Source organism: Oncorhynchus gorbuscha, linkage group LG09 (assembly GCF_021184085.1).
Source record: "Oncorhynchus gorbuscha isolate QuinsamMale2020 ecotype Even-year linkage group LG09, OgorEven_v1.0, whole genome shotgun sequence".
Taxonomy (NCBI): domain Eukaryota; kingdom Metazoa; phylum Chordata; class Actinopteri; order Salmoniformes; family Salmonidae; genus Oncorhynchus; species Oncorhynchus gorbuscha.
Genome location: NC_060181.1, coordinates 73,103,734 through 73,130,953, shown reverse-complemented (window position 1 = coordinate 73,130,953; position 27,220 = coordinate 73,103,734). Strand labels below are relative to the sequence as shown.

Genomic DNA, 27,220 nt, shown 5'->3' with positions numbered 1-27,220 from the left:
CTTAACTTCCCCAGTTCCTCCTCCCAGTCCCCCTAGCCTTCCCCTGGCCTCCTAACCCTCCTGAGCCTCCCGGGCTGAGTCTCCTGATCCAACCCCCTGGCCTACTCTTGTCCTCCTGAGCCCCAGCCACAGCCCCAACTCAGTCAGCAGTGACAGCATCCGTCCTGCACCTGCTCCCAGTATCAGTGCCTCCGAGCCCAGTAGGAGTGGGAGAGGATAGAGAGACAGGAGTGGTATAGTGGGCCTGGAGGTCATAGGGGGAGGGTAGAGAGAAGTGGAGTGCAGGGCAGGAAGGCCCAGTAAGGCTGGAGATGTGCTTCTGCTCTCCAGCCTCATCTGTCTATCCTCTAGAGCAGTGGTTCCCAAACGTTTTATAGTCCCGTACCCCTTCAAACATTCAACCTCCAGCTGCTTACCCTCTTTAGCACCAGGGTCAGCACACTCTCAAATGTTGTTTTTTTGTCATCATTGTAAGCCTGCCACACACACACTATACAATACATTTATTAAACAGAAGAATGAGTGTGAGTTTTTGTCACAACCTGGCTCATGGGGTTGTATCGTGGAGTTGTAAACTTACATATTTGTTAATCGAAAATTGTGAATAACTCTTCCTGGGTTCAAGCAAAATTAAGGCAATTTATACAATTTTAAAACATTACAATACATTCACAAATTTCACAACACACTGTGTGCTCTCAGGCCCCTACTCCACCACTACCACATATCTACAGCAAACCCAACACCTCCCATCACCCCGAGAACACCATGGTGGTGGCAGCATCATGCTGTGGGGATGTTTGTCATTGACAGGGTCTGGGAAACAGGTCAGAATTGGAGGAATGATGGATGGCGCTAAATACAGGGAAATTCTTGAGGGAAACCTGGATCAGTCTTCCAGAGATTTGAGACTGGAACGGAGGTTCACCTTCCAGCAGGACAATGACCCTAAGCATACTGCTAAAGCGATTAGGGCTGGATCCAGGATGTCTCTAGCGGGAACCCAGCACCTCTCCTCCATAACCATAACCCTCCCAGTCAACCAGGTACTGGAAACCCCTGCCCCATGGTCGAACACCCAGGAGACGTTTTACAGTGTAGGCCGGATGGCCATCAATGACACAGGGAGGGGGGTATGGGGTAACACAAGACAGACAGCAGTGGAACTCAGGACTTTGGAGATTGGAACAGGGCCAATGAAATGAGGGAACAGTTTGCGGGACTCTACCTGAAGGGGAGACAGCCATACCCACTGCCCAATGAGGGTAGCGGGGACCTGGGGTCCGACGATGGTCCACTAGTCGACGATACTTGGAGTTGGTCTTGCGAATAGCCGCCCTGGTGCTTCTCCGGGTATGTTGACAGCGGGGGACAAACATCTTGGCCGAGGGTATGCTGACCTCCTGTTCTTGTTCCAGGAACAGTGGAGGCTGAGACCCCATGGAGCACTCGAATGGAGGGAGACCCATGGCCGAACAGGGAAGGGTGTTCCGGGTATACTCCACCCAAACCAGTTGTCGGCTCCAGGTAGTGGATTGGTTGAGACCAGGCATCTCAGGGTGGTTTCTAGGTCTTGGTTGGCTCGCTCCGACTGACCGTTAGTTTGGGGATGGAATCCGGATGACAGACTGGCCGATGACCCAATAAGGGTACAGATTGCCTTCCAGAACTGAGACAAGAACCCCGATTCAAGACCATGTCTACCGTGAGTCCATGGATCGGGAAGACATGCTGCACCATGAGCTGGGACGTCTCCTTGGCAGAAGGTAGTTTAGAGAGAGGGATGAAATGGGTGGCCTTGGAGAACTGATCAACAGCCATCAGAATCACAGTGTTGCCATCAGACGGAGGGAGCCCAGTGACAAAGCCCAGAGATATATGAGACCAGGGACGATGAGGGACCGGTAGAGGCTGAAGGAGGCCAGAAGGAGCTTGCCATGGAGTTTTGTTCTGAGCACACACTGTGCATGCGGCGACGAAGGCAGAGACGTCAGGAACCATGGTGGGCCACCAGAAACGTTGTCAGAGGAAGGCTAGTGTACGACGGGACCCTGGATGACAGGTCAGCCTGGAGGAATGAGCCATTCCAGGACCTGGGACTGGGGCTGGGTTAGGGACAAACAGCCGGTTAGCTGGGCCCCCTTCAAGTTCAGGCTGGGAGTACTGCGCCTCATGAACCAGGTTCTCAATACCCCAATCCACAGTGGCAGCAAGGCATGAGGTAGGGAGAATGGTTTCGGAAGTCGAGGGTGTGGCAGAGGAACTGAATAGCCAGGAGAGATTGTCAGGCTCCACATTCTGTGACCCTGGGCGGTAGGAAACGGTTAAGTTGAAGCTGGTAAACAGGAGGGCCCACCGGGCCTGCCTGGAGTTGAGGCGCTTGGCTGTATGGAGATATTCCAAGTTTTTATGGTTGGTCCAGACCAATAATGGCTGTTCTGCTCCTTCCAGCCAGTGCCTCCACTCTTCCAACGCCATCTTAACCGCCAGGAGTTCTTGGTTGCTTACATTGTAGTTCCTCTCTGCAGGATTGAGACGATGGGACAGGAAAGCACAGGGATAAAGCTTTTGGTCCTGGGCAGATCGCTGGGACAGGATGGCCCACACTCCAACATCCAAAGCATCAACTTCCATCACAAATTGACATGAGGGGTCCGGATGGGTGCGGTTGTGAACCATTGCTTCAGGTCCACAAAGCCTTTGTTGACAGCAGGAGACCATTTGAACGGTACCTTGGGAGAGGTGAGTGCCAAGAGGGGGGCCGCCAGGGTGCTGTAGTTCCAAATGAAACGGCGGTAGAAGTTTGCGAAACCAAGAAACCATTGCAACTGCACCCTGGACGTTGGTTGAGGCCAATCCACGACTGCATTCACCTTTCCAGGATCCATCTGAACATTGCCCTCAGCAAAGACATATCCCAGAAAGGTGATTGTAGAGCAGTGGAACTCACACTTCTCTGCTTTCATGAACAGTTGGTTCTCCAGGAGGCACTGAAGGACCTGTCTGACATGAAGGACATGTTCTTGTGCAGATCGGGGAAAAAAAGAGGATGTCGTCAAGGTACACGAACACAAACCGGTTTAGCATCAATGACCAAAGCCTGGAAAACAGTGGGGGCATTGGTGAGTCCAAATGGCATGACCACGTACTCATAATGCCCACTGGCTGTGTTGAAGGCTGTCTTCCACTCATCTCCCTGCGCATCCGAACCAGGTGGTAGGCATTTCGAAGGTCCAACTTGGAAAATATGGTGGCCCCCTGGAAAGGTTCAAACGCAGAGAAGAGGAGAGGTAGGGGGTAACGATTCTTGACAGGAATGTCGTTAAGTCCCCGGTAGTCAATGCACGGACGCAGGGTCTTGTCCTTCTTCTCCACAAAGAAAAACCCTGCGCCGGCAGGGGATGCAAACGGACGGACGGCCCCAGTGGTTGGAGACTCCTCTATGTACTCCTCCATAGCTTTGGTCTCTGGTCCGGACAGAGAATACAACTGACCCCGAGTTGGTGTAGTGCCTGGGAGAAGATCAATGGCACAGTCATAAGGACGGTGCAGGGAAAGGGAAGTAGCACATGCCTTACTAAATACCTCCAGGAGGTCATGGTACTCAGTGGGAATGGCAGAGACATCCACAGTCTTGCTAACATCCTGAGGAAGACGACTTGGGGAAGGCTGTACTGCTTGAAGGCAGTGGGAATGGCAAAATGGACTCCAACCCAGGATGGAGCTTGTGGTCCAGTCAATCACAGGATTGTGTTTTTGTAGCCAGGAAAATCCCAAAACGACTGGAACATGGGGAGATGTAATGAGGAGAAACTGTATGGTCTCACTGTAGTTACCAGAAATCCGTAATTGAACGGGCATAGTACTATGGATGTCTTCCCCTATGGAGAGGCTGTCCAAATGAAACGGCGGTAGAAGTTTGCCATAGCATCCATCGGAACAGAGAGAGGCTCAGTGGGAGTACCAAGCTCCGAAGCAATAGTGGCATCCATAAAACGCTCATCAGCCCCAGAGTCAATGAGCGCTCTGAGCGACTTAGATTGGTCTCCCCAGAGCACAAGCACAGAAAAGGGTGTGTGGGTGATGGGAATCAGGGAACTCCCAGTCTGACTCACCATAGTGCTGGTACCCACTAGAGACAAGGGTTTCCTAATAGGACAGGTAGCTAGCTATAAAATGCCCTGCCCCTCCACAGTACAGACAACAGTTACTGTTCATCCTCCGTGAGTGTTCCCCAACTGACAACCTAGCTCTTCCCAACTGCATAAGCTCAGGAGTATCCAACTCACCCATCGTAGATTCACGAGAGGGCTTGGGTGGCTTCGAATCCTCTTGGAAAAGTGGCCTAAGGAAACTTCCAGATTCCCTCGAAGGTTGTACGAAACATAGCAGGTGTACGATGTTGCCTGAGACCAGACCTCCACTCACTCCTACGTTCCCTTAGGCATCCATTGATTTTGATTGTTAGGGTGATAAGGGAGTCAAGGTCCACCGGTAATTCTCGAGCAGCTAGCTGGGGAAAATAAGCGACACCTGGAGTGAGTGGAGACAATAATGAGGACAGGGGAAACTGATCAGGGTGTGACACCAAGGGAATTTAACAGTTTTTACAGTCATTTTCTTAACAGCAAGATTTTCCAAGGCAGGATACTGAGTGCAGCCCAATCCAGAAATCTGACAGTGGCTTCTGATTAAATTTAATTATCACAGAACCGCTTGTTGCAATTTCGATGAGGCTCTCTTGTTCAGATATCGGTAAGACTGGAGGCAGGGCAGGGAAGGGATAATGAATCCAGTTGTTTGTGTCATCTGTTTCGGGAAAGTACCTGCGTAATTGCGCACCCAACTCACTCAGGTGCTTCACTATATCACATTTGACATTGTCCGTAAGCTTAAGTTATTTGCACACAAAATAATCATACAATGATGGAAAGACCTGTGTGTTGTCCTTTTAAATGCAGACATAGAAGAGCTCCAACTTCTTAATCATAGCCTCAATTTTGTCCTGTAAATTGAATATAGTTGCGGAGATTCCCTGTAATCCTAGATTCACATCATTCAGGTGAGAAAAAACATCACCGAGATAGGCCAGTCGTGTGAGAAACTCATCATCATGCAAGCTGTCCGACAAGGGAAAATTATGTTCAGTAAATAAAACTTTAAGCTCGTCTCCCTTGATGATAAGTGCACTTCTGTATGTTGTGAAAGCATTACATGGTTGCTGCCCATATCATTGCAGAAAATACACGGGGCCTTGCTTTAACAAACGTAATAATTTTCACAGTAGTGTCCAAAACGTATTTCAAGCTGTCAGGCATTCCCTTGGCAGCAAGAGCCTCTCGGTGGATGCTGCAGTGTACCTAAGTGGGGTCAGGAGCAACTGCTTGCACGCGCGTTACCACTCCTCTATGTCTCCCTGTCATGGCCTTTGCGCCATCAGTACAGATACCAACGTGAGCAGCAGCTACATTTGGCTACATACGTAAGTGGAATACCCACGAGAGAGTAACGGTTAATGTGACTGGATGTTAGTTATTTGACTAGGCTACCTGTATTTGACATTGTGTTGTTATTTCGCTGAACACTAGATGTTTTTTTTTTTTTTTTTGCAGTGATACGAGGCTACTCAGGCGAGAAGAAAAAACTGTATAGCCAAATGTATATCCCCGTTGGAAAATATAAATGGACTGTTTGAATTATTTTTTACATTTTTAAAAATTATTATTATTAATGTGAATCACATTTGTATTTGGCGTACCCCCGACGGCATTGTGGGTACCCCAGTTTGGGAATACCTGCTCTAGAGAGACTGGAGAAAGCACATCTCCAGGCCTGCTGTACCTTCCTGAAGCTCCTCTCCTCTCCCGGTCCCCCATGACACCATTGCTCCCTGGGACCCTGACTTTGGTCCCCTCTGTCTGCACATCCTCCTTGATCGTTACTCATTCCCTTCCTTTTGAACATGTGACCCCGGATGCCCCTGAAACCCAAGAGATCACAATGAATTGTCAGAATGGATAGCTGGGTGGCTGGCAGAGGGCCGGGGGTCCGGGCTCAGAGTGGGGCTCTGTCAGAGCAGAGCCAGGGCTGGCAGGCTGAGGCTCAGGCTGGGGCTCAGGGGGCATAGGGCTCATTAGCGTGTCGAGGTCAGGAACTTCAGGGACCAACCACCAGGGAGCCAGTGGATTAGAGTAATGAGGGGGATAATGGAGACAATGATGGGGATGAGAGGTTCAGCATGCTGCCTCTCCCCATCGATTCCTGGGTCTCCACCAGGCTCTAGGACAGCCAGGAAGGAACACTCCCTAATTATGCCTAGTTCTAATCCAGTGTGGAAGCTCAGTAGCTCAGAGGCTGGGTGCTTAGTGGAGGGCAGGGTGGAGAACAGACAAAGAGAGGGCGGGGGGAGCTCAGAGAGAGAGAGAGGGCAGAGGGAAGAGAGAGAGAGAGGGCAGGGTGAAGAGTGGGAGAGGTCAGGGGGGAGAGAGGGCGAGCTTTGAGGGAAGGGGAGAGAGTTAGACAGAGAGTCATGACTCCCCCCTATCTCCCTCAGCTCAGACTCTCTAGCTGCAGTTCAGGTTCTGTAAGCGAGAGCTTCAAACCTACTGACCTTTAGAAGTAGAGTGGACTCTACTCACTCTTTGTTCAGCTGATTTTATAGCAAGTGCCTCAGACAAAAGCTCAATACACAGTGATAGAACTGACCATGCCTGGTAGGGATGCCTGCTTTTACTGACTAACAGATGTGCTTGACCTGGACTGGAAATCCCAGTGAAGCAGAAATGTACCTGTTTGTTTGCCTTTTTTAATTCTGTTGTCCTCTGCTTCTGTTTTTGCTGTCTCTTTTTGGTGTCTACACCAGGACTTTGTGCTATAAAATAGCATTACAAATACATTTGATTGATTGATTATCCCCTTGTCTTCTTGCAGGTTTCCAGAACAGGCCCAAATCCCTGAAGGTGTTTGTGAACCCTACCAGCCATAAGAAATAGGCCTATCAGATCTACAGAGACTATATTGCACCACTTTTTCAGCTAGCAGACATCAAGGCTGATGTCACCAGTAAGTGTCCCATGAGAGTGTGTGTGTGTGCGGGTGCGTGTGCATATAGCAGCAGCTGTACTACTCTGTTGAGTCTAAAGTACGTCTCACACTTAATAACAGGAGCAGTGACTCCTCTCCTTACTGAGTAACCTGACCCATGGGAGGGGCTAGGCCCATCTGTTCACATCCTCCCCATCTCCTCCTCCCCCTCTCCTCCCTTTCCTCACCCTCATCTCCTTCTCTCTCCCTGCTCCTCCCCCTCCTCCTCCGCCTGTTCCTCCCCATTCCTCTTTCCTCCTCTCCTCCTCATCCGGTTCCTTCCCTCCACCTCTCCTGTTCCTCCTCCCCCTCCTTCCCCTCCTGTTCCTCCTTCTCCTCCCCCTCCTCTCCTCCTCCTCCTGTTCCTCCTCCTCCCCCTCTTCCTCACCTCCTCGTCCTGTTCCCACTCCTCCTCCCCCTCCCCCTACTCCTTTCCTCCTCCTCCTCCTGCCTGTGTATTGTGTACGTGCGTGTGTAAGTGCTTGTGTAAGTGCGTACATGCTTGTGTGTGTGTGTGTGTGTACTCTAATGAATGCTACTATCTGATTCCAGAGACTTCTAAAAGCCAACTGACTTCTAAATGCCAACTGTAATAGAATCTGGTTGTGTCCCAAATTGCACAATATTCACTATACAGTGCAATACTTTTGACCAGGGCCCACAGGGTTCATAGATCTCTGGTCAAAAGTAGTGCACTATGCAGGCAATAGGGTCCCATTTGGGATGCGGCCCTTCTTTCCTGAGACTGTGTTCTCCCCGTGGGGAGGGTAGGGGATGAGTGGTCGACGAGGAGCCATTAAAACATACTTTACCTAATATAAATTAAATATCTCATTCGGGCCCCGGCTGGAGGCTGGGAGCTGTTCTGGAGTCTGCAATACACTGCAGTGGCAGTTGGGACCAACTGGGTTTGATGATGTTATAATTTCTGTTATTGATGATGTTATTACTTCAATGAGTTGTGATGGTGACAAATGTGTCCGCAATTTACTTTAACAAGTGAATGATAATGTCATTTGGACAATATAATGACAGTTAGGTAGAAACAGAGAAAAAACATGTTTTTGTAAGCATATAGTTGTAATATTTAGAATAACAGTTGCATGACAAATCATAGAGTTTATGTGAATTTATGTATATGGGCCATTTCTTCTGGATAAAAAAGCATCTCTGCATAGTCACTGTTTTTACTTGTATGTACACAACATACATCAACATCATCTTGATATGACAACACAACTGGTACCAGGGAAGAAACATTCCTGCTGTCACGCCCTGGTCGAAGTATTTTGTGTTTATCTTCATGTATTGGGTCAGGCCAGGGTGTGGCATGGGGTTTTTGTATTGTGGTGTGTTTTGTCTTGGGGTTTTGGTGTTGGTATTGGAATTGTAGCTTAGTGGGGTATCTAGCAAAGTCTATGGCTGTCTGGAGTGGTTCTCAATCAGAGGCAGGTGTTTATCGTTGTCTCTGATTGGGAACCATATTTAGGCAGCCATATTCTTTGAGTTTGTTGTGGGTGATTGTCCTTAGTGTCCTTGTTCCTGTCTCAGTTTACACTAGTATAGGCTGTTTCGGTTTTCGTTACGTTCTTTGTTTGTATTTAGATTCGTGTTACGTTTTGTTCATTAAACATGGATCGCAATCTACATGCTGCGTTTTGGTCAGACTCTCCTTCACCACATGAAAACCATTACACCTGCAGATAATTTTTGGCTATAGTGTATTTCTTTCCGGATAGCAGGATATGTTCAAGCCCCTGTTTTTGCTGTACACTGAGTGTACAAAACATTAAGAACACCTTCCTAATGTTGAGTTGCACCCCCCCCCCCCTTTTATGCCCTCAGAACTGCCTCAATTTGTCAGGGCATGGACTCTACAAGGTGTCAAAAGCATTCCACAGGGATGCTGGCCCATGATGACTCCAATGCTTCCCACAGTTGTGTCAAGTTAGCTAGATGTCCTTTGGGTGGTGGACTGCTCTTGATACACACAGGAAACTGTTAAGCATGAAAAACCCAGCAGCGTTGCAGTTCTTAACAGAAACCTGTGTGCCTGGCACCTACAACCATACCCCGTTCCAATGCACTTAAATATTTTGTCTTGCCCGTTCACTCTCTGAATGGCACACATATACAATCCATGCCTCAATTGTCTCAAGGCTGAAAATTCCGTCTTTAACCTGTCTCCTCCACTTCATCTACACTGATTGAGGTGGATTTAACAAGTGACATCAATAAGGGTTCACAGCATTCACCTGGGTGTTTTGTACATTAAGTGTAAATGTCCACCTAACATTTCCATGTAACAAAACAACAGCAATGGTAGGCATTGGTACCAGAGACATAGACCAGGAATGAAACATCCATGTGGTTCTTCAGATAGATTTTTAAAATTAATTTAAAAAATGTAACCTTTATTTAATTAACAGTGGGTTAACTGCATGTTCAGGGGCAGAACAACATATTTTTTACCTTGTCCGCTCGGGGATTCGATCCAGCAACCTTTCGGTTACTGGCCCGACACACTAACCAATATGATACACATTCTCACACAACAAATCCTCATCTGCAAGTGTCACATCCGTCATGGAGGAGCCTGTGATGGTTGTGTGTGTGTGTGCAAGGGTGTGTGTGATGGGTGGGTACAGCTGGGACTAACCTGCTCCGACGGAGAGGAGGTGCCCCAGAAATGCTAAATGGGGCAAGGCCATGTAACGCCATCTGTGGTATAGAACCCCGTTCCCCCATATTCCTTGGCATCTTCCTTTGTGGGTGTGTGTGTCGGGTGGGGGATGAGGTGGGGGGTGGATTGTATCTGTGTGTGTGTGTTGAGGACAGCGATGCAGAGTGACAGCTACCTAGTCTCTGGAGAACTGGGTGGGGATACGGGTGCTCCTCTCCCTGACGTGCCACCCGCTATCCTTCCTGTCTCCCCCACACCCCCACTGTGGATATGCCCACATCCCAAATTGCCAATGTATCAACTCGCTCCAGTGCTGTTGTAGATCATAGTAGTCTCACTGTGTCCCTCGGATGTCATTCCCCCCGGAAAGTTTGACCTCTTTCTGCCTGAAAAAAACAGATATAGGATTTAGAATAACACACCAACTACAAGTTATAACAAAATAATGATCAGTGTTACAGAAGATTTAAAATATCCACACCAACTACAAGTTATAACAAAATAATGATCAGTGTTGCAGAAGATTTAAAATATCCACACCAACTACAAGTTATAACAAAATAATGATCAGTGTTGCAGAAGATTTAAAATATCCACACCAACTACAAGTTATAACAAAATAATGATCAGTGTTGCAGAAGATTTAAAATATCCACACCAACTACAAGTTATAACAAAATAATGATCAGTGTTGCAGAAGATTTAAAATATCCACACCAACTACAAGTTATAACAAAATAATGATCAGTGTTGCAGAAGATTTAAAATATCCACACCAACTACAAGTTATAACAAAATAATGACCATGAGCAGTGGCATTACTGACCTTGTTTTGCATAAGTGAGAGAAGCATTAACACTCTGGAGGCAGCCTCTTTGCATTGCTTCTCTTTTCTTCTTACAAAATGCAAACTGCATGCAAGTATACATTGAACTTTACCACCACCCCCATATGTTCATCAGCCATGTGCCAAATTAACATTGGATAGGGATACTAAAAGCCATGTTTTTGTGCCAGCCCAGCCCTCTGATTTAATCTTTCATTCATTAACACATTTATTTATGTTCTCTTGCCTTTCTCTCTTCACAGTCACTGAAAGAAAAAGGGCACACTTTATTCATTCTGTGCAGAATCTAATTGGATGAATATGATGGGTAGGTTTGCTTGCCACACTATCTGTTAGATGGTCCATATAAATCCTCTCCATAAAATATCAGACAGAAAGAAAACCAACCAATACACTGATATGAGCAGGTGTTCTCAGTACGGGAATGCAGCTGCAGCAGAATGATACATCTAATCTCACCTAAGGAAATTAATAAAACCAATCACTTTATTCATTTGTTCCATTTAGGGGTTAGGTAGGTAAACAAAAACACCACATTGATATGGAGTTGAGTAATCAGCATGGTGAGATTCCAATTAATACAAGGTATTATACTGGGCTGTGATGTGAGGGAGGAGGGATGAGGATGGAGGGATGACGGTGGAGGAATGGGGATGGAGGGATGAGGGGGGGGATGGGGATGGGGATGGAGGAATGGGGATGGAGGGATGAGCGGGAGGGATGGGGATGGAGGGATTGGGATGGATGATGGCACAGAGTCAAAGTCAGATGAGGAAGAAGTAATTCCATGTCTGTGGTACGGTCTGTTTTGTTTATCCTATTAAGCTGGCATTTACAGTAGCTGTAATAAAAAAGCAGAGTTAGAGAAAGAGAAGGAGAAAGAGAGAGAAGGAGAGCAAGATAGGAAAGGAGAGAGAGAGGAGAGAGAGAGTAGAGAGAAAGACGGTGAGGGAAGGGAGAGTCCAGGTTTGACAAAATTAGTGATAATACTATGATTAGAACAGTGTGCCAGGGGACCAAGTCGACCCAGCCGAGGCAGTCTCCTTTAAAGGAGTGTGTGGGTGTGTGTCCTCTCCAGTATGGGCACGGCAGGTGGCACTTTAATTACTTGTTCTGGAAGCAGTGATGAAGTACCTCCCATCCAGCAGACTGCTGGTGCGTGTGCGTGTGTGTGCGTGTGCGTTTTCTCCCTGTCTGTGTGTGTGCATGTGTGTGAGTGTGTTTTTACACCACACTGCCACACCGTAGCTCCCATGTGTCTGCATTATAGTCACAATTAGATCCTTTTAGGTAGCTCCAAAATCCTGTTAAACCAGGATTGCTGCATTGGTGTCGCTCAGCAGATCAGCACAGACTAGTCTACACCACAACCTAACCCTTACGGGGGATAGGGGAGAGAAGGGTAGAGGGCAGGGTGGGGAAGGAGGAGGGGGAGGAGGAGGGAGGTAGAGGCAGGAATAAGATGTAGGGGTGGGAGGTAGACAGGGGTGGGAGGTAAGCAGGAGAGGGAGAACGGAAAGACGGAGGGATGTCTGGCTCATGCTCTGCTAGGCAGGTCTGATATGAGGGACAGATGGAGCAGGTGCGAAGAGTGACTGGTGGAAAAGCTGAGCTCATGATCCTTCTGTCCTGCTCTCACAACCTCATTACTGTGGCCCACATATATTAGACACATTACGACACATATACACAACCAATATCTCAATGAATATCTCAATATTTCATGATAAGAACAAATGTGTATTGTGTACTGTAGGTTTTAATGTTTGGATTTATGGTTGACGTTAAGAGTCAGACATATGTTATGCTCCTCTTATCAAAATTAAATATTCTGTTTGCATGGAAAAATCACTGGGTAAGTCCCGGAAGATTCAAGCTAAGCTACTTAACCCAACATAGCCTTGTTCGGTTGTTTGCGGTACAGTATCATCTTTAAGCAGGGAAGCTGTGGTATTACCAATACAAGTGTCATGTAATGTCTAATTGATTTGCAATATCCCTCAAATTGTTCAGAGACAGGGTTCATAACATGCACTTCAATCAGAGTCAGAACCTGATTGTACAGGATTCACACAAGGCTTATTTCATACAACATTTGTAAGTTATTATATGTCCGTCTCTATGGAGCTTTTTTAAACTTTGGTTAGAAAGGAATTGTGTCTAGCTATATAGGAAGTTTTCACAGACTGTGTGGAAGACGTACGGCATATTCCCCATAGAGGATGAGGTTTTCTAGAGTAGTCCGCTTAAGGAGAGGCTTTCTGTCTGGAAGACATATTCCCAATAGAGTATGTGGTGTTATAGATTCAGGGTCCTTCGCAATGGTCTGATTCTAGATCATATCCTCTTTGTCTTGTCAACACCAGCTTAATTAACCCCAGAAGACTGAGAAGTGGTGCGAAGGCATAAAACGCTAATCACATACGTCTTCATTAATACATCATAACTCATTCATCTCTGCTTTTAAGGAAAAAAGTATATTTTTTACTGTTTTCCGAGGAAGTCATGAAGGGTGTGACAGCGTGACAGCCTCAGTCCCTGTTACATGGGTTGTGACCCAAATGGCACACTATTTCTTTGAAGTTCACAAATTTTGACCAGGGCCCATAAGGCTCTGGTTGAAAGTGGTGCACTATAAATGGAATAGGGTGCCATTTGGGACGCAACCATGGAATCGTGGTGTGTGTAACAGAATAGGAATGTCAGACACTACTGTAGGCTGTTGCGATGTGTGTAATTATTTCCAGATCTCACATTAGTGTTAATTATCAGCTCCTCAAATTAAAACATTGTATTAACTGGAGCTTTACTGCCTTTTACAGATTTTATTACTGCCTTCCTGCTTGGGGGGTTGGGGGGGGGGGTGGATAGGAGATGAGGGGTAGTTTAGTGGAGAGCCTGTGTTCTTTAATAGAGGGATGTATTGCCAGTGTATAACCAAGCAATGACAGAACATTAGGCAGGCGTGGAGGAGAATGATATGTCATTAGACATCTTTGGAACACGATGCAGAGCTTGAGGTCAAAGCCTGGCTCCTATCTAATGCCTCAGCTATATGACCTGTACATAACCTGAGTCTGTCATACACTGTGAGGTGGGCCTCATCAGCTCAGCATATGACAGACAAATTCCTTGCTGCTGATTAATCATGTTTTCAGTGAGTGAAACAAATAAACACTGCATCTAATAATCAATTCACAGAATCCTAGAATTTTGACCACATCTAGTGCTGACATTTATGCACATATTGCTTTGTTTTGTTACCACTGCTAGGTAAACTACAGCTCAATATCAAAACCTTAGTAACAGGCATGTCATCCAATGGGAGTGTAACGGTTCTCTTCTATCTCCTCCTCTGACGAAGAGGTGGAACAAGGATCGGACCAAAATGCAGCGTGATGATGATTCAATGATATTTTAATGAAGGAAAAAACTATACATGAAGAAACTACAAAATAATGACATGTGAAAACACGACACAGCCCTATCTGGTGCAAACACAAAGACAGGAACAATCACCCACAAAACACTCAAAGAATATGGCTGCCTAAATATGGTTCCCAATCAGAGACAATTGAGAACCACTCCAGACAGCCATAGACTTTGCTAGATAACCCCACTAAGCCACACATCCAAACACCCCACAAAACCCCAAGACAAAACACACCACAATAAAACCATGTCACACCCTGGCCTAACCAAATAAATGAAGACAAACACAATATATTACGACCAGGGCGTGACAGGGAGGGGCCAATAAAATACTCTAATACAATTTTACCCAATATAATCACCCTTTAATTACAACTAGCCATGGATTGGAGGCTAAACAAATCTTTTTAGGAATGGTAATATAAGGTCTTGTTCAAAAGCATTTCTGAAATTTACTGTAATAAGCTTTCATCAGTGTACTGATGTACTGATGTATTAGTAATGTGCTTATAGGAGCTAAATAGGCCCAGGCTTACAGATTTGACCAAATTCCTGGAAAATGCTGCATCCATGACATAATCTGACTATTCAATACATTTAATGGGAATTATCATTTCAATGAATTGAAATGGATTCGACAGGGCTAGGTCAACCAGCGCTGTAATAGTGATGAATGTAGAGAGAGAGAGAGAGAGTGTGTGTGTGTGTGTGTGTGTGTGTGTGTGTGTGTGTGTGTGTGTGTGTGTGTGTGTGTGTGTGTGTGTGTGTGTGTGTGTGTGTGTGTGTGTGTGTGTGTGTGTGTGTGTGTGTGTGTGTGTGTGTGTGTGTGTGTGTGTGTGTGTGTGTGTGTGTGTGTGTGTCTGTATCTGTGTGTGTGTGAATTATTGCATGTGTATGCACCTGTCTGTCTGGCCCTGACCTGTATTACAGACATGTTCTCTGTTTAGTCAGGTGATTAATATGATTGATTTATCTTGCTATGTCAGTATGTCATGTTTACCTCAGTTACGTAGGCTTAGAGGAGGAAACCCTTACTCAGGCATTTACCCTGAGCTGCATTGAAGTTCACTGTTTCATGCTCTGTGTGTGTGTGTGTGTGTGTGTGTGTGTGTGTGTGTGTGTGTGTGTGTGTGTGTGTGTGTGTGTGTGTGTGTGTGTGTGTGTGTGTGTGTGTGTGTGTGTGTGTGTGTGTGTGTGTGTGTGTGTGTGTGTGTGTGTGTGTGTGTGTGTGTGTGTGTGTGTGTGTGTGTGTAATGTTGTATTTTATCCTTCAGGGTGGTGTGTGTCAGCGTCGACAATTCGTGGCCGATTTACGTGTGTGCTGTATCTCATACATGTGTGTTTTCTCCAGGGTTGTGGCTTTCGGTGGGGACGGCTCGGTGGCCGAGATGGCCCATGGTTTGTTGCTGCAGGCCCAGATGGAGTCAGGCAGGGACACAGACTCCATGTTCACGCCTGTCCAAGCACCACTTCCTCTAGGGCTAATACCAGCAGGTGAAGAGCAAGGGTGGCAGTGCACACACACAACAACAAACACGTACACACACACGCATGCACACACACACTCCAGCAGGTGAGGAGCAAGGATGGCTTGACCTCTCTGTTCTGCAGCTGTTCTCAATCCTCACCCAATATTTAGAACAGCTTATCTCCGGGTGTGGAGATGACCATGTAGTTTATGAAGTGTACATCCGCTAATAGAACCCCATATTGGTTTGAATGGTTTTAGCTTGTGTGCTATTACACACCATCAATCCATAAAGGTCATATGGTTATAAATGTTTTCTTGAAGCATAGCAGGGGCTTCTCAAATTTGAGCATTGTGAAATTGTGTTAATAGAGCAAAGTGATTTCTTAGCCACTCAAAACATATATTTTTTTAACTAGGCAAGTCAATTAAGAACAAATTGTTATTTACAATGACAGCCTAGGAACAGTGGGTTAACTGCCTTGTTCAGGGGCAGAATGACATATTGTTACCTTGTCAGCTCAGGGATTCAATGACATTTCCATAGAGGGAGTTATTTACTTCTCAATTGAAAACAAACTGGCCATTCAAGCAAGTGTATAATTTTCAACTTGGAATTGCAATTTGGTTTGATTGCACTGGGAGCTAAATGCCTTGTATTATAGACGGAATCACAATTATACAGCATTCTATTCCACTTTAAAATTGTGAAAGTTCCATCAACCATTGAACATGCATGTGGCTCAGACATTGGCTGGGTGTATGCCTCATGCAGTAGATGATGGTTATAGAGCAGGCAGGGCACCCCGTGATACAAGTCAGTATTCGTCATCTATCCATGTTTGAGGACGTCGGGAGATGACGTGGACTAGGGTTTTGGTTTTCCTAGGGTGTTATAAATGGTGTAAGCATCTGATTCCAAAGGTTGCATGTTCGAATCCAGCGATATAGAGTTGTTTTTGATATTTTGGTTGCAAGCCTATCCAAAACCTAAGAAACTAGTCGTACCCCTTGACTTATTACACATTTTGTTGTGTTACAGCCTGAATTCAAAATGGATAAAATATTTTTTTCCTCACCCATCAACCCACAATACCCCATAATGAAAAAGTGAAAACATGTTTTTAACATTTTTTGCAAATGTATTGAAAATTAATTACAGAAATATGTCACAAGTATTCACACCCCAAGTCAATATTTTGTAGAAGCACCTTTGGTAACGATTACAGTTATGAGTCTTTCTGGGTAAGTGTCACGACTTCCGCCGAAGTCGGCTCTCCTTGTTCGGGCGGTGTTTGGCGATCAAGTCACTGGCTTTCTAGCCATTGCCGCTCAATTTTTCATATTTCCAATTGTTTTGTCTTGTTCCATACACACCTGGTTTTAATTCCATAATCACACTGAATGTATTTAGTCCTCTGTTCCCTTCCATGTCGTTGTGTGAAATTGTTTTATGTTATGTGGGTATTGTCACGCGCCAGACTTTCGTTTATGTTCCGTGTTTTGGTCACGTTTATGTACTTATGTGCTTTCGTTTGGACTGAAATATAAAGTGTGCCTGTTATCTATACTGCTCTCCTGCACCTGGCTTTGTCTCCAGTACACACCCGTAACAGAAGAGACAGGAAGTCTCTCCAGTGCCTCGACCAACGCAACCGGGGTTACCTCCACCCGTCCCGTCCGGAGCCAGTCCCAGTGGGATGGGTCTCTACCTTCCCAGGGAGTATGATGGGATGGCAGCACAGTGCCAGGGATTCCTGTTACAACTGGACCACTACCTGGCCACTGTTCACCCAGCTCCCTCAGGAAGGGAGAAAGTGTCCGCCCCTCATCTCATGCCTCGTGGGGAGAGATTTGGAGTGGGCAAACGCCGTGTGGGGAGAAGGAGACGTGGCATTGGACCTTCAAGGAGTTCACCCGGCCGTCTTCGACCATCCGCCCGAAGGTAGAGCGGCTGGGGAACGGCTCTTCCATTTGAGGCAGGGGACAAGGAGCGCCCAGGAGTTCTCCCTGGAATTCCGGACCTTGGCCACTGGAGCAGGCTGGAACAACAGGGCCCTCATCGACGTGAGCTGGCCTGCAGGGATGCCACCATATCCTTTGACCAACTGGTGGATTTGTCCATCCGGTTGGATAACCTGCTGGTCACCCGCGGACTTCCAGAAGGGGCTCTGTCGGTTCCATCTTACTGCACCCCCATTCCGGTGCCCGAGGAGTTGGGAGGGGCTGCTCGTAGGGAGGCTGGAGGAGGGGCCATCACGTGCACCATCTGTGGCCGCTGATGGCACACTGCCAGACGGTGACGTGTCGGTCCCTCTGGGAGTCGAGGCAACAGGCAGGGCACTCTGGCGTCACCCCAGGTAAGTCTGCACCACACTCATCCAGAGTCCTCTGTTGACCATCTGTTTGTACATGTTTGTTTCCCTGAGTTTTCCCGCCTCCTCAAGTTATTTTTTTGTGAAGAAGAAGAAGGATGGAGGTCTGTGCCCGTGCATTGACTATAGAGGTCTCTATCAAATCACTGTGAGGTACAGTTACCCGTTACCTCTTATTGCCACGGCGATGGAGTCAATGCATGGGGCGCACTTCTTCAAGAAACTGGATCCCAGGAGTGAGTATAACCTGGTGCATATCCGGGAGGGAGACGAGTGGAAGACAGCGCTTAGTACCAACTCAGGCATTATGAGTACCTCGTCATGCCGTACAGGTTAATGAATGCTCCATCAGTTTTCCAATCCTTTGTCGATGAGATTTTCAGGGACCTGCACGGGCAGGGTGTAGTGGTTTATATCGATGACATTCTGATATACTCCGCTACACACGCCGAGCATGTGTCCCTGGTGCACAGGGTACTTGGACAACTATTGGAGCCTGACCTGTACGTCAAGGCCGAGAAATACCTGTTCTTTCAGCAGGCTGTCTCCTTCCAAGAGTATCGCATTTCCACATCAGGGGTGGAGATGGAGAGTGACCGCATTGCAGCCGTGCGTAATTGGCCGACTCCCACCCCGGTAAAGGAGGTGCAGCCATTTTTAGGGTTTGCCAATTACTACCGGAGATTTATCCATGGTTTTGGCCAGGTGGCTGCTTCCATTACCTCACTGCTCAAGGGGGGTCCTGTACGGTTGCAGTGGTCGGCTGAGGCGGACAGGGCTTTTGGGCAGCTAAGAGCTCTGTTTACTTCGACTCCCGTGCTGGTCCGGATCCCTCTTTGGCGTTCATAGTGGAGGTGGATGCATCACCAGGCTTGGGATAGGAGCCGTGCTCTCACATCGCTCGGGTATGCCACCGAAACTCCGCCCCTGTGCTTTCTTCTCGAAGATGCTCAGCCAGGCGGAGCGTAACTATGATGTGGGGGACCGGGAGCTGTTGGCTGTGGTTAAAGCGTTGAAGACGTGGAGACATTAGCTTGAGGGGGCTAAACACCCTTTCCTCATCCGGACTGACCACCGCAACCTGGAGTACATCCGGGGAGCGAGGAGACTGAATCCACTTCACGCAAAGTGGCCCATATCCTTTACCCGTTTTGTGTTTACCCTGTCCTACAGACCAGGTTCCCAGAATATGAAGGCAGACTCACTGTCCCGGCTGTATGACACAGAGGAGCGGCTCATGGATCAGACTCCCATAGTCCCAGCCTCTTGCCTGGTAGCGCCGGTCATGTGGGAGCTGGACGTGGACATTGAGCAGGCGTTGCATACAGAGACCGCTCCCCTCTAGTACGTTCCGTCTGCTGTCCGTGACCAGTTGATCTATTGGGTCCACACGTCACCCTCCTCTGGTCATCCGGGGATCGGTCGGACGGTACGCTGGCCCACCTTGGCTAAGGGCGTGAGGGTTTATGTTTCCTCCTGCTCGGTGTGTGCCCAGTGTAAGGCTCAAAGACACCTGCCCAGAGGTAAGCTATACCCCTTACCCGTTCCACAACGACCTTGGTCACACATGTCAGTGGATTTTTTAACCAATCTTCCTCTTTCACAAAGTCATGTCGTCTCCTCCCTCTGCCCGCGCTTCTTACCGCCCTACAGCCTCCTGAAGCCCTGTTTACTCATGTCTTCCGGCAATACGGGGTGTCTGAGGATATAGTGTCTGATCGGGGTCCCCAGTTCATGTCGAGAGTCTGGAAGGCGTTCATGGAACGTCTGGGTGTCTCGATCAGCCTTACCTCGGGTTTTCACCCTGAGAGTAAAGGTTAGGTAGAGAGAGTCAACCAGGATGTTGTTTATTTTATTTAATTTTTTTATTTAACCTTTATTTAACCAGGTAGGCTAGTTGAGAACAGGTTCTCATTTGCAACTGTGACCTGGCCAAGATAAAGCATAGCAGTGTGAACAGACAACACAGAGTTACACATGGAGTAAACAATTAACAAGTCAATAACACAGTAGAGAAAAAAGGGGAGTCTATATACAATGTGTGCAAAAGGCATGAGGAGGTAGGCGAATAATTACTGTTATGCAGGTGAGTGAGGACCCAAAAGCAACTTTAACAGAAACAGAGTTTATTCAAGTCCAAACAGAAAACGACAAATCCTGAATCCTTAACAGGAAATGTCCAAACGGGGAATAACAGAAATCCTCTAGTCTGTAGAGGGGAATAACAGGAGAAGCGGCCACAGACTGCAGGTCGCTTCGGGTAGGCGTAGGCCGTAGCTGACAGAGACACCTGCTCACACGCAGCATCTGATGAAGGCAAAAACACGACAGGACGGAACCAGTACACAGCGAACAGCAAACATCAAACAAGGATCCGACAAGGACAGAAGCAGAAACAGAGAGAGAAATAGGGACTTAATCAGAGGGCAAAATAGGGGACAGGTGTGAAAGAGTAAACGAGGTAGTTAGGAGAATGAGGAACAGCTGGGAGCAGGAACGAAACGATAGAGAGAGAGAGGGATAGAGAGAGAGGGATAGAGAGAGAGGGAAACAAACCTAATAAGACCAGCAGGGGCAAACGAATAGAAGAGAAAGCACAGGGACAAGACATGACAATATATGACAAAACATGACAGTACCCCCCCACTCACCGAGCGCCTCCTGGCGCACTCGAGGAGGAACCCTGGCGCCAACGGAGGAAATCATTGATCAACGAACGGTCCAGCACGTCCCGAGAAAGAACCCAACTCCTCTCCTCAGGACCGTAACGGGAAACGATGAAGAGGGAATCTAGTGCAATTACTATTATAAAAATGAGACACGGGTAGAGAACTGTAAAAGTTAGAGCAATCAGGACCAAACAGGCCAGGAGAGTAACAACTAGGGACAGACTGAGACACAGCAAGGCTAAGACCAGGAACAGGAGAGAGGCGGTGGCTGTGGACAGACTGAGACACAGCAAGTGCAGGAACAGGACCAGAAGAGATGCGGTGGCTGGGGACAGACTGAGACACAGCAAGGGCAGGAGCAGAAGCAGGAAGAGAGTTACCGGACTTAGTCTGCGCGCAGTCCGAACAAGCAGCCACGAAACGGCACGTGTCACGCTCCTGAGTAGGCCACCAAAAACGCTGGCGAATAGAAGCAAGCGTACCCCGAATGCCGGGGTGGCCAGCTAACTGGGCAGAGTGAGCCCACTGAAGAACGGCCAGACGAGTAGAAACGGGAACGAAAAGAAGGTTCCTAGGACAAGCGCGCGGTGACGGAGTGTGAGTGAGTGCTTGCTTTACCTGTCTCTCAATTCCCCAGACATTCAACCCGACAACACGCCCCTCAGGGAGAATTCCCTCGGGGTCGGTAGAGGCTACAGAAGAACTGAAGAGACGGGATAAAGCATCAGGCTTGGTGTTCTTAGTGCCTGGACGATAAGAAATAACGAACTCGAAATGAGCGAAATACAGCGCCCAACGAGCCTGACGCGCATTAAGTCGTTTGGCAGAACGGATGTACTCAAGGTTCTTATGGTCAGTCCAAACGACAAAAGGAACGGTCGCCCCCCTCCAACCACTGTCGCCATTCGCCTAGGGCTAAACGGATGGCGAGCAGTTCGCGGTTAGCCACATCATAGTTACGTTCCGACGGCGACAGGCGATGAGAAAAATACGCGCAAGGGTGGACCTTATCGTCAGTATGGGAGCGCTGGGACAGAATGGCTCCCACGCCCACCTCTGACGCGTCTACCTCGACAATGAACTGTTTAGTGACGTCAGGTGTAACAAGGATAGGAGCGGATGTAAAACGCTTCTTGAGGAGATCAGTACAACAATCATACGACCGGTGAGGAGGAAGGGAGGTGGCACTGGACCGACTGAAGACCGTGCGCAGATCATGATATTCCTCCGGCACTCCTGTCAAATCACCAGGCTCCTCCTGTGAAGAGGGAGCAGAAGAAACAGGAGGAATAGCAGACATTAAACATTTCACATGACAAGAAACGTTCCAGGAAAGGATAGAATTACTAGACCAATCAAAAGAAAGATTATGACACACTAGCCAGGGATGACCCAAAACAACAGGTGTAAAAGGTGAACGAAAAATCAAAAAAGAAATGGTCTCACTATGGTTACCAGATACTGTGAGGGTTAAAGGTAGTGTTTCACATAATATACTGGGGAGAGGACTACCATCCAAGGCGAACATGGCCGTGGGCTCCCCTAACTGTCTGAGAGGAATGTCATGTTCCCGAGCCCAGGCTTCGTCCATAAAACAGTCCTCCGCCCCAGAGTCTATTAATGCACTGCAGGAAGCTGCCGAACCGGTCCAGCGTAGATGGACCGGCAAGGTAGTACAGGAACTTGACGGAGAGGACAGAGTAGTAGCGCTTATCAGTAGCCCTCCACTTACTGATGAGCTCTGGCCTTTAACTGGACATGAAATGACAAAATGACCAGCGGAACCGCAATAGAGACAGAGGCGGTTGGTGATTCTCCGTTCCCTCTCCTTAGTCGAGATGCGAATACCCCCCAGCTGCATGGGCTCAACACCTGAGTCAGTGGGGAAAGATGGTAGTGTCGGGGAGAGGGGGGACACAGTTAACGCGAGCTCTCTTCCATGAGCTCGGTGACGAAGATCTACCCGTCGTTCTATGCGAATAGCGAGTTCAATCAAAGAATCCACGCTGGATGGAACCTCCCGGGAGAGAATCTCATCCTTAACCTTAGCGTGGAGTCCCTCCAGAAAACGAGCGAGCAACGCCTGCTCGTTCCAGTTACTGGAGGCAGCAAGAGTGCGAAACTCTATAGAGTAATCCGTTATGGATCGATTACCTTGACATAGGGAAGACAGGGACCAGGAAGCTTCTTTCCCAAAAACAGAACGATCAAAAACCCGTATCATCTCCTCCTTAAAGTTCTGATACTGGTTAGTACACTCAGCCCTTGCCTCCCAGATAGCCGTGCCCCACTCCCGAGCCCGTCCAGTAAGGAGAGATATGACGTAGGCGATACGAGCAATACCCCTGGAGTACGTGTGGGGCTGGAGAGAGAACACTATATCACACTGGGTAAGGAACGAGCTACATTCAGTGGGCTCCCCAGAGTAGCACGGTGGGTTATTAATTCTGGGCTCAGGCTGTAACACCACAAAATGTGGAAAAAGTCAAGGGGTGTGAATACTTTCTGAAGCTACTTTATATGACAAAACAAGCAAGTATAGTGAAGAGAATCATTGTGCCATCTAAACCGCTGTGAAATATATTTTTCATAACCCCAAATATTGTATTTTCAGCTGTTTGAAGTTGGTGTACAAAACCGAAAGTAAAAGAGGCAAAAAATAAAAGATTAAAATAGCTCACATAAAATTGATCTACCGCTTCTTACACTTGCTTTCAATGAGAATGATAGATCTATAACTCACATTTCTATGTGAGTTTGGTCGGTTCACCCAAAAAGTTACATATTGCAACTTTAAACACTTCGAAATTTGATGTTTGCAACAACTTCGAAATTTGACATTTAAGAAACATGGATGAACATCTAATTCTGATGTGAGACTGTGAGAGCTTGTAGTATAGAGAGCTCATCACTCCAATAATTTGTGGAATAAACCCCCATAGCCACACATACACACACACACTCACGCATCATGAGTGACCCTACACACCACAGCCGGCAGCGAGGGTATCAACAACGCTGCCGTGGGCCAGTCCGGCTTTTTGTGCCAACAGTTTGACCTTCATGTGCCATTCTAGGCTGTGGTGGTGGGTGGTAAAATGGAGTGCTGTTGTTAGCAGCCACTCTGCACTCACTGCAAATTGGTCGCTCAGAGGTCACTGTTTCTCTTCATTAGTGGGTGTTCCCACGGGAGTATTTGTGAACAGTTTCTTGTCACAAACAGGAGAGAGAGGAGAGATAGGCACCACTGTACCATGACTATGTATATAATAATAATAATATATGCCATTTAGCAGACGCTTTTATCCAAAGCGACTTACAGTCATGTGTGCATACATTCTACGTATAGGTGGTCCCGGGGATCGAACCCACTACCCTGGCGTTACAAGCGCCATGCTCTACCAACTGAGCTACACTCCTGAGACTGAAGGAGGGATGCTATCATGTCTCCTTTGTTGAAGGAAATAATAAATAAACTCCACAGTTTATCAAAATGTGTCAGACACCATTTGAATTTAGAAAATAGTTGGAATTAAGGTACTGTCAAAGTAAACCATTATATTCTTAGTCTCAACAATATCCATATTTATTATATATCTTACAGTTTTTTCATTTAATTTATTTATTTGAGATTTAAAAATCGAGCTAAGGGCGGCAGTCTAGCGGTTAAAGCATTGGGCCAGTAACCGAAAGTTTTCTGGTTTGAATACCTCAGCCGGCAAAGAGAAAAATCTGTAGATGTGTCCTTGAGCAAAGCTCTTAACTTCTTGAGTGTAGGGGCAGGATTTTCGTTTTTGGACATACCCATTTGAAACTGTCTATTTCTCAGGCCCAGAAACTAGAATATGCATATAATTGTCAAATGAGGATAGAAAACACTCTAAAGTTTCCAAAACTGTCAAAATATTGTCTGTGAGTATAACAGAACTGATATTGTAGGTGAAAACCTGAGGAAAATCGAACCCGGAAGTGCTGTTTTTCCTGAAAGCTCTCTGTTCCATTGGATGCTTTGCCTCCATTTAAAGTGATATCAACCAGATTCCTTTTCCTATGGCTTCCTCAAGGTGTCAACAGTCTTCAGACATAGTTTCAGGCTTTTATTTTGAAAAATGAGCGAGAAAGATAACATTGCGTCAGTGGATAGATGGGTGTTCACAGAGTTTTGCTTGCGTAACAGAGTGGGGCAGCCATTGTCTCTCCCTCTCCTATTGAAAAAGCGACAGTCCCGGTTGATATATTATCGATGATATATTTGAAAAACAACCTGAAGATTGATTATAAAAAACGGTTGACATATTTCTGTGGACATTGTGGATACTATTTGGAATTTTCATCTGCGATGTCATGACTGCTCGAGCCTGTGGATTTCTGAACATAACGCTCCAAAGAAATGGAGGTATTTTGGATATAAAATAATCTTTATGGAACAAAAGGAACATTTATTATGTAACTGGGAGTCTCGTGAGTACAAACATCCGAAGATCATCAAAGGTAAGCGATTTAATCTATTGCTTTTCTGACTTTTGTGACCAATCTACATGGCTGCTAGTGTTTGTAATATTTTGTCTACTGAAAGAGATGTTCTTACATAAACGCTTGTTATGTTTTCGCCGAAAAGCTGGATTGAAATCTGACACGCCAGGTGGATTAACAACAAGCTAAGCTGTGTTTTGCTATATTGCACTTGTGATTTCATGAAAATGAAATATTCTTAGTAATCTAATTTGAATTTGGCGCTCTGCAATTCAGCGGGTGTTGATGAAAATGATCCCACTAAAGGGATGGGTGCGTCAAGAAATTAACCCTAATTTGCTACATTAGGGCTGTACTACTATGGCTGATCATCAACTAGATTCAGCCACGGGATGATTTATTTTCTTGAGTGGATGGTCAGGGGGCCAGAACATAATTACAAATCATTTGTACACTGCAAATTGGCCGCAAAAAGCCCTAACATAAAATACTTATTTTCCACCATAATTTGCAAATAAATTCATTAAAAATCCTACAATGTGATTTTCTGGATTTTTTTCCTCATTTTGTCTGTCATAGTTAAAGTGTACCTCCAATCGAGCTTCAATGCCATACAACACTCCTTCCGTGGCCTCCAACTGCTCTTAAACGCTAGTAAAACCAAATGCATGCTTTTCAACCGATCGCTGCCTGCACCCGCTTGCCCGACTAGCATCACCACACTGGATGGTTCCGACCTTGAATATGTGGACACCTATAAGTACCTAGGTGTCTGGCTAGACTGCAAACTCTCCTTCCAGACCCATATCAAACATCTCCAATCGAAAATCAAATCAAGGGTCGGATTTCTATTCCGCAACAAAGCCTCCTTCACTCACGCTGCCAAGCTTACCCTAGTAAAACTGACTATCCTACCGATCCTCGACTTCGGCGATGTCATCTACAAAATTGCTTCCAACACTCTTCTCAGCAAACTGGATGAAGTTTATCACAGTGCCATCCGTTTTGTCACTAAAGCACCTTATACTACCCACCACTGCGACTTGTATGCTCTAGTCGGTTGGCCCTCACTACATATCCGTCGCCAGACCCACTGGCTCCAGGTCATCTACAAGGCCATGCTAGGCAAAGCTCCGCCTTATCTCAGCTCACTGGTCACGATGGCAACACCCATCCGTAGCACGCGCTCCAGCAGGTGTATCTCATTGATCATCCCTAAAGCCAACACCTCATTCGGCCGCCTTTCGTTCCAGTACTCTGCTGCCTGTGACTGGAACGAATTGCAAAAATCGCTGAAGTTGGAGACTTTTATCTCCCTCACCAACTTCAAACATCAGCTATCTGAGCAGCTAACCGATCGCTGCAGCTGTACATAATCTATTGGTAAATAGCCCACCCATTTTCACCTACCTCATCCCCACAGTTTTTATTTATTTACTTTTCTGCTCTTTTGCACAAGAATATCTCTACCTGTACATGATCATCTGATCATTTATCACTCCAGTGTTAATTTGCAATATTGTAATTATTCGCCTACCTCCTCATGCCTTTTGCACACATTGTATATAGACTCCCCTTTTTTCTCTACTGTGTCATTGACTTGTTAATTGTTTACTCCATGTGTAACTCTGTGTTGTCTGTTCACACTGCTATGCTTTATCTTGGCCAGGTCGCAGTTGCAAATGAGAACCTGTTCTCAACTAGCCTACCTGGTTAAATAAAGGTGAAATAATTTTTTTTTTAAAGTGTACCTATGACGAAAATGACAGGCCTCTCTCATCTTTTTAAGTGGGAGAACTTGCCCCCCCCCCCACTGTATATCTCTCTATTATGCGTCGGAATACTTTGGAACATATTTCCAAAATTACATTTGATTTGCTGGTGTTGTTACAGTATATTATGTCCAACAATGAAAGCAATTATTAAAAAAAATAAAAAAATGTATTTAAAATAATTTGCGGTCCAAATTCGTCCCACGGGCCGCCAGTTGGGGTATGCTGCTGTAAAACAACTAATTTCACTTTACATTTATAAAAAATAAAATAATAAATTGTTCATTTTTTACTAAGAGGACTACAAATACATTTTTGTATCTTAAAAATATGGGCTACTTAATGCGTTGTGCATGCTAATCAATCTATCATTTCTATATACTAGCCTATTATACACTGCACCAATTTGGTGTATGTG

At 46.4% G+C, this 27,220-nt stretch overlaps 1 pseudogene; it reads left to right on the top strand.

Moving 5' to 3' along the window:
• The window catches only part of LOC124044431, a 79,057-nt pseudogene that overhangs the window by 28,721 nt on the left and 23,116 nt on the right, over nt 1–27,220 (top strand).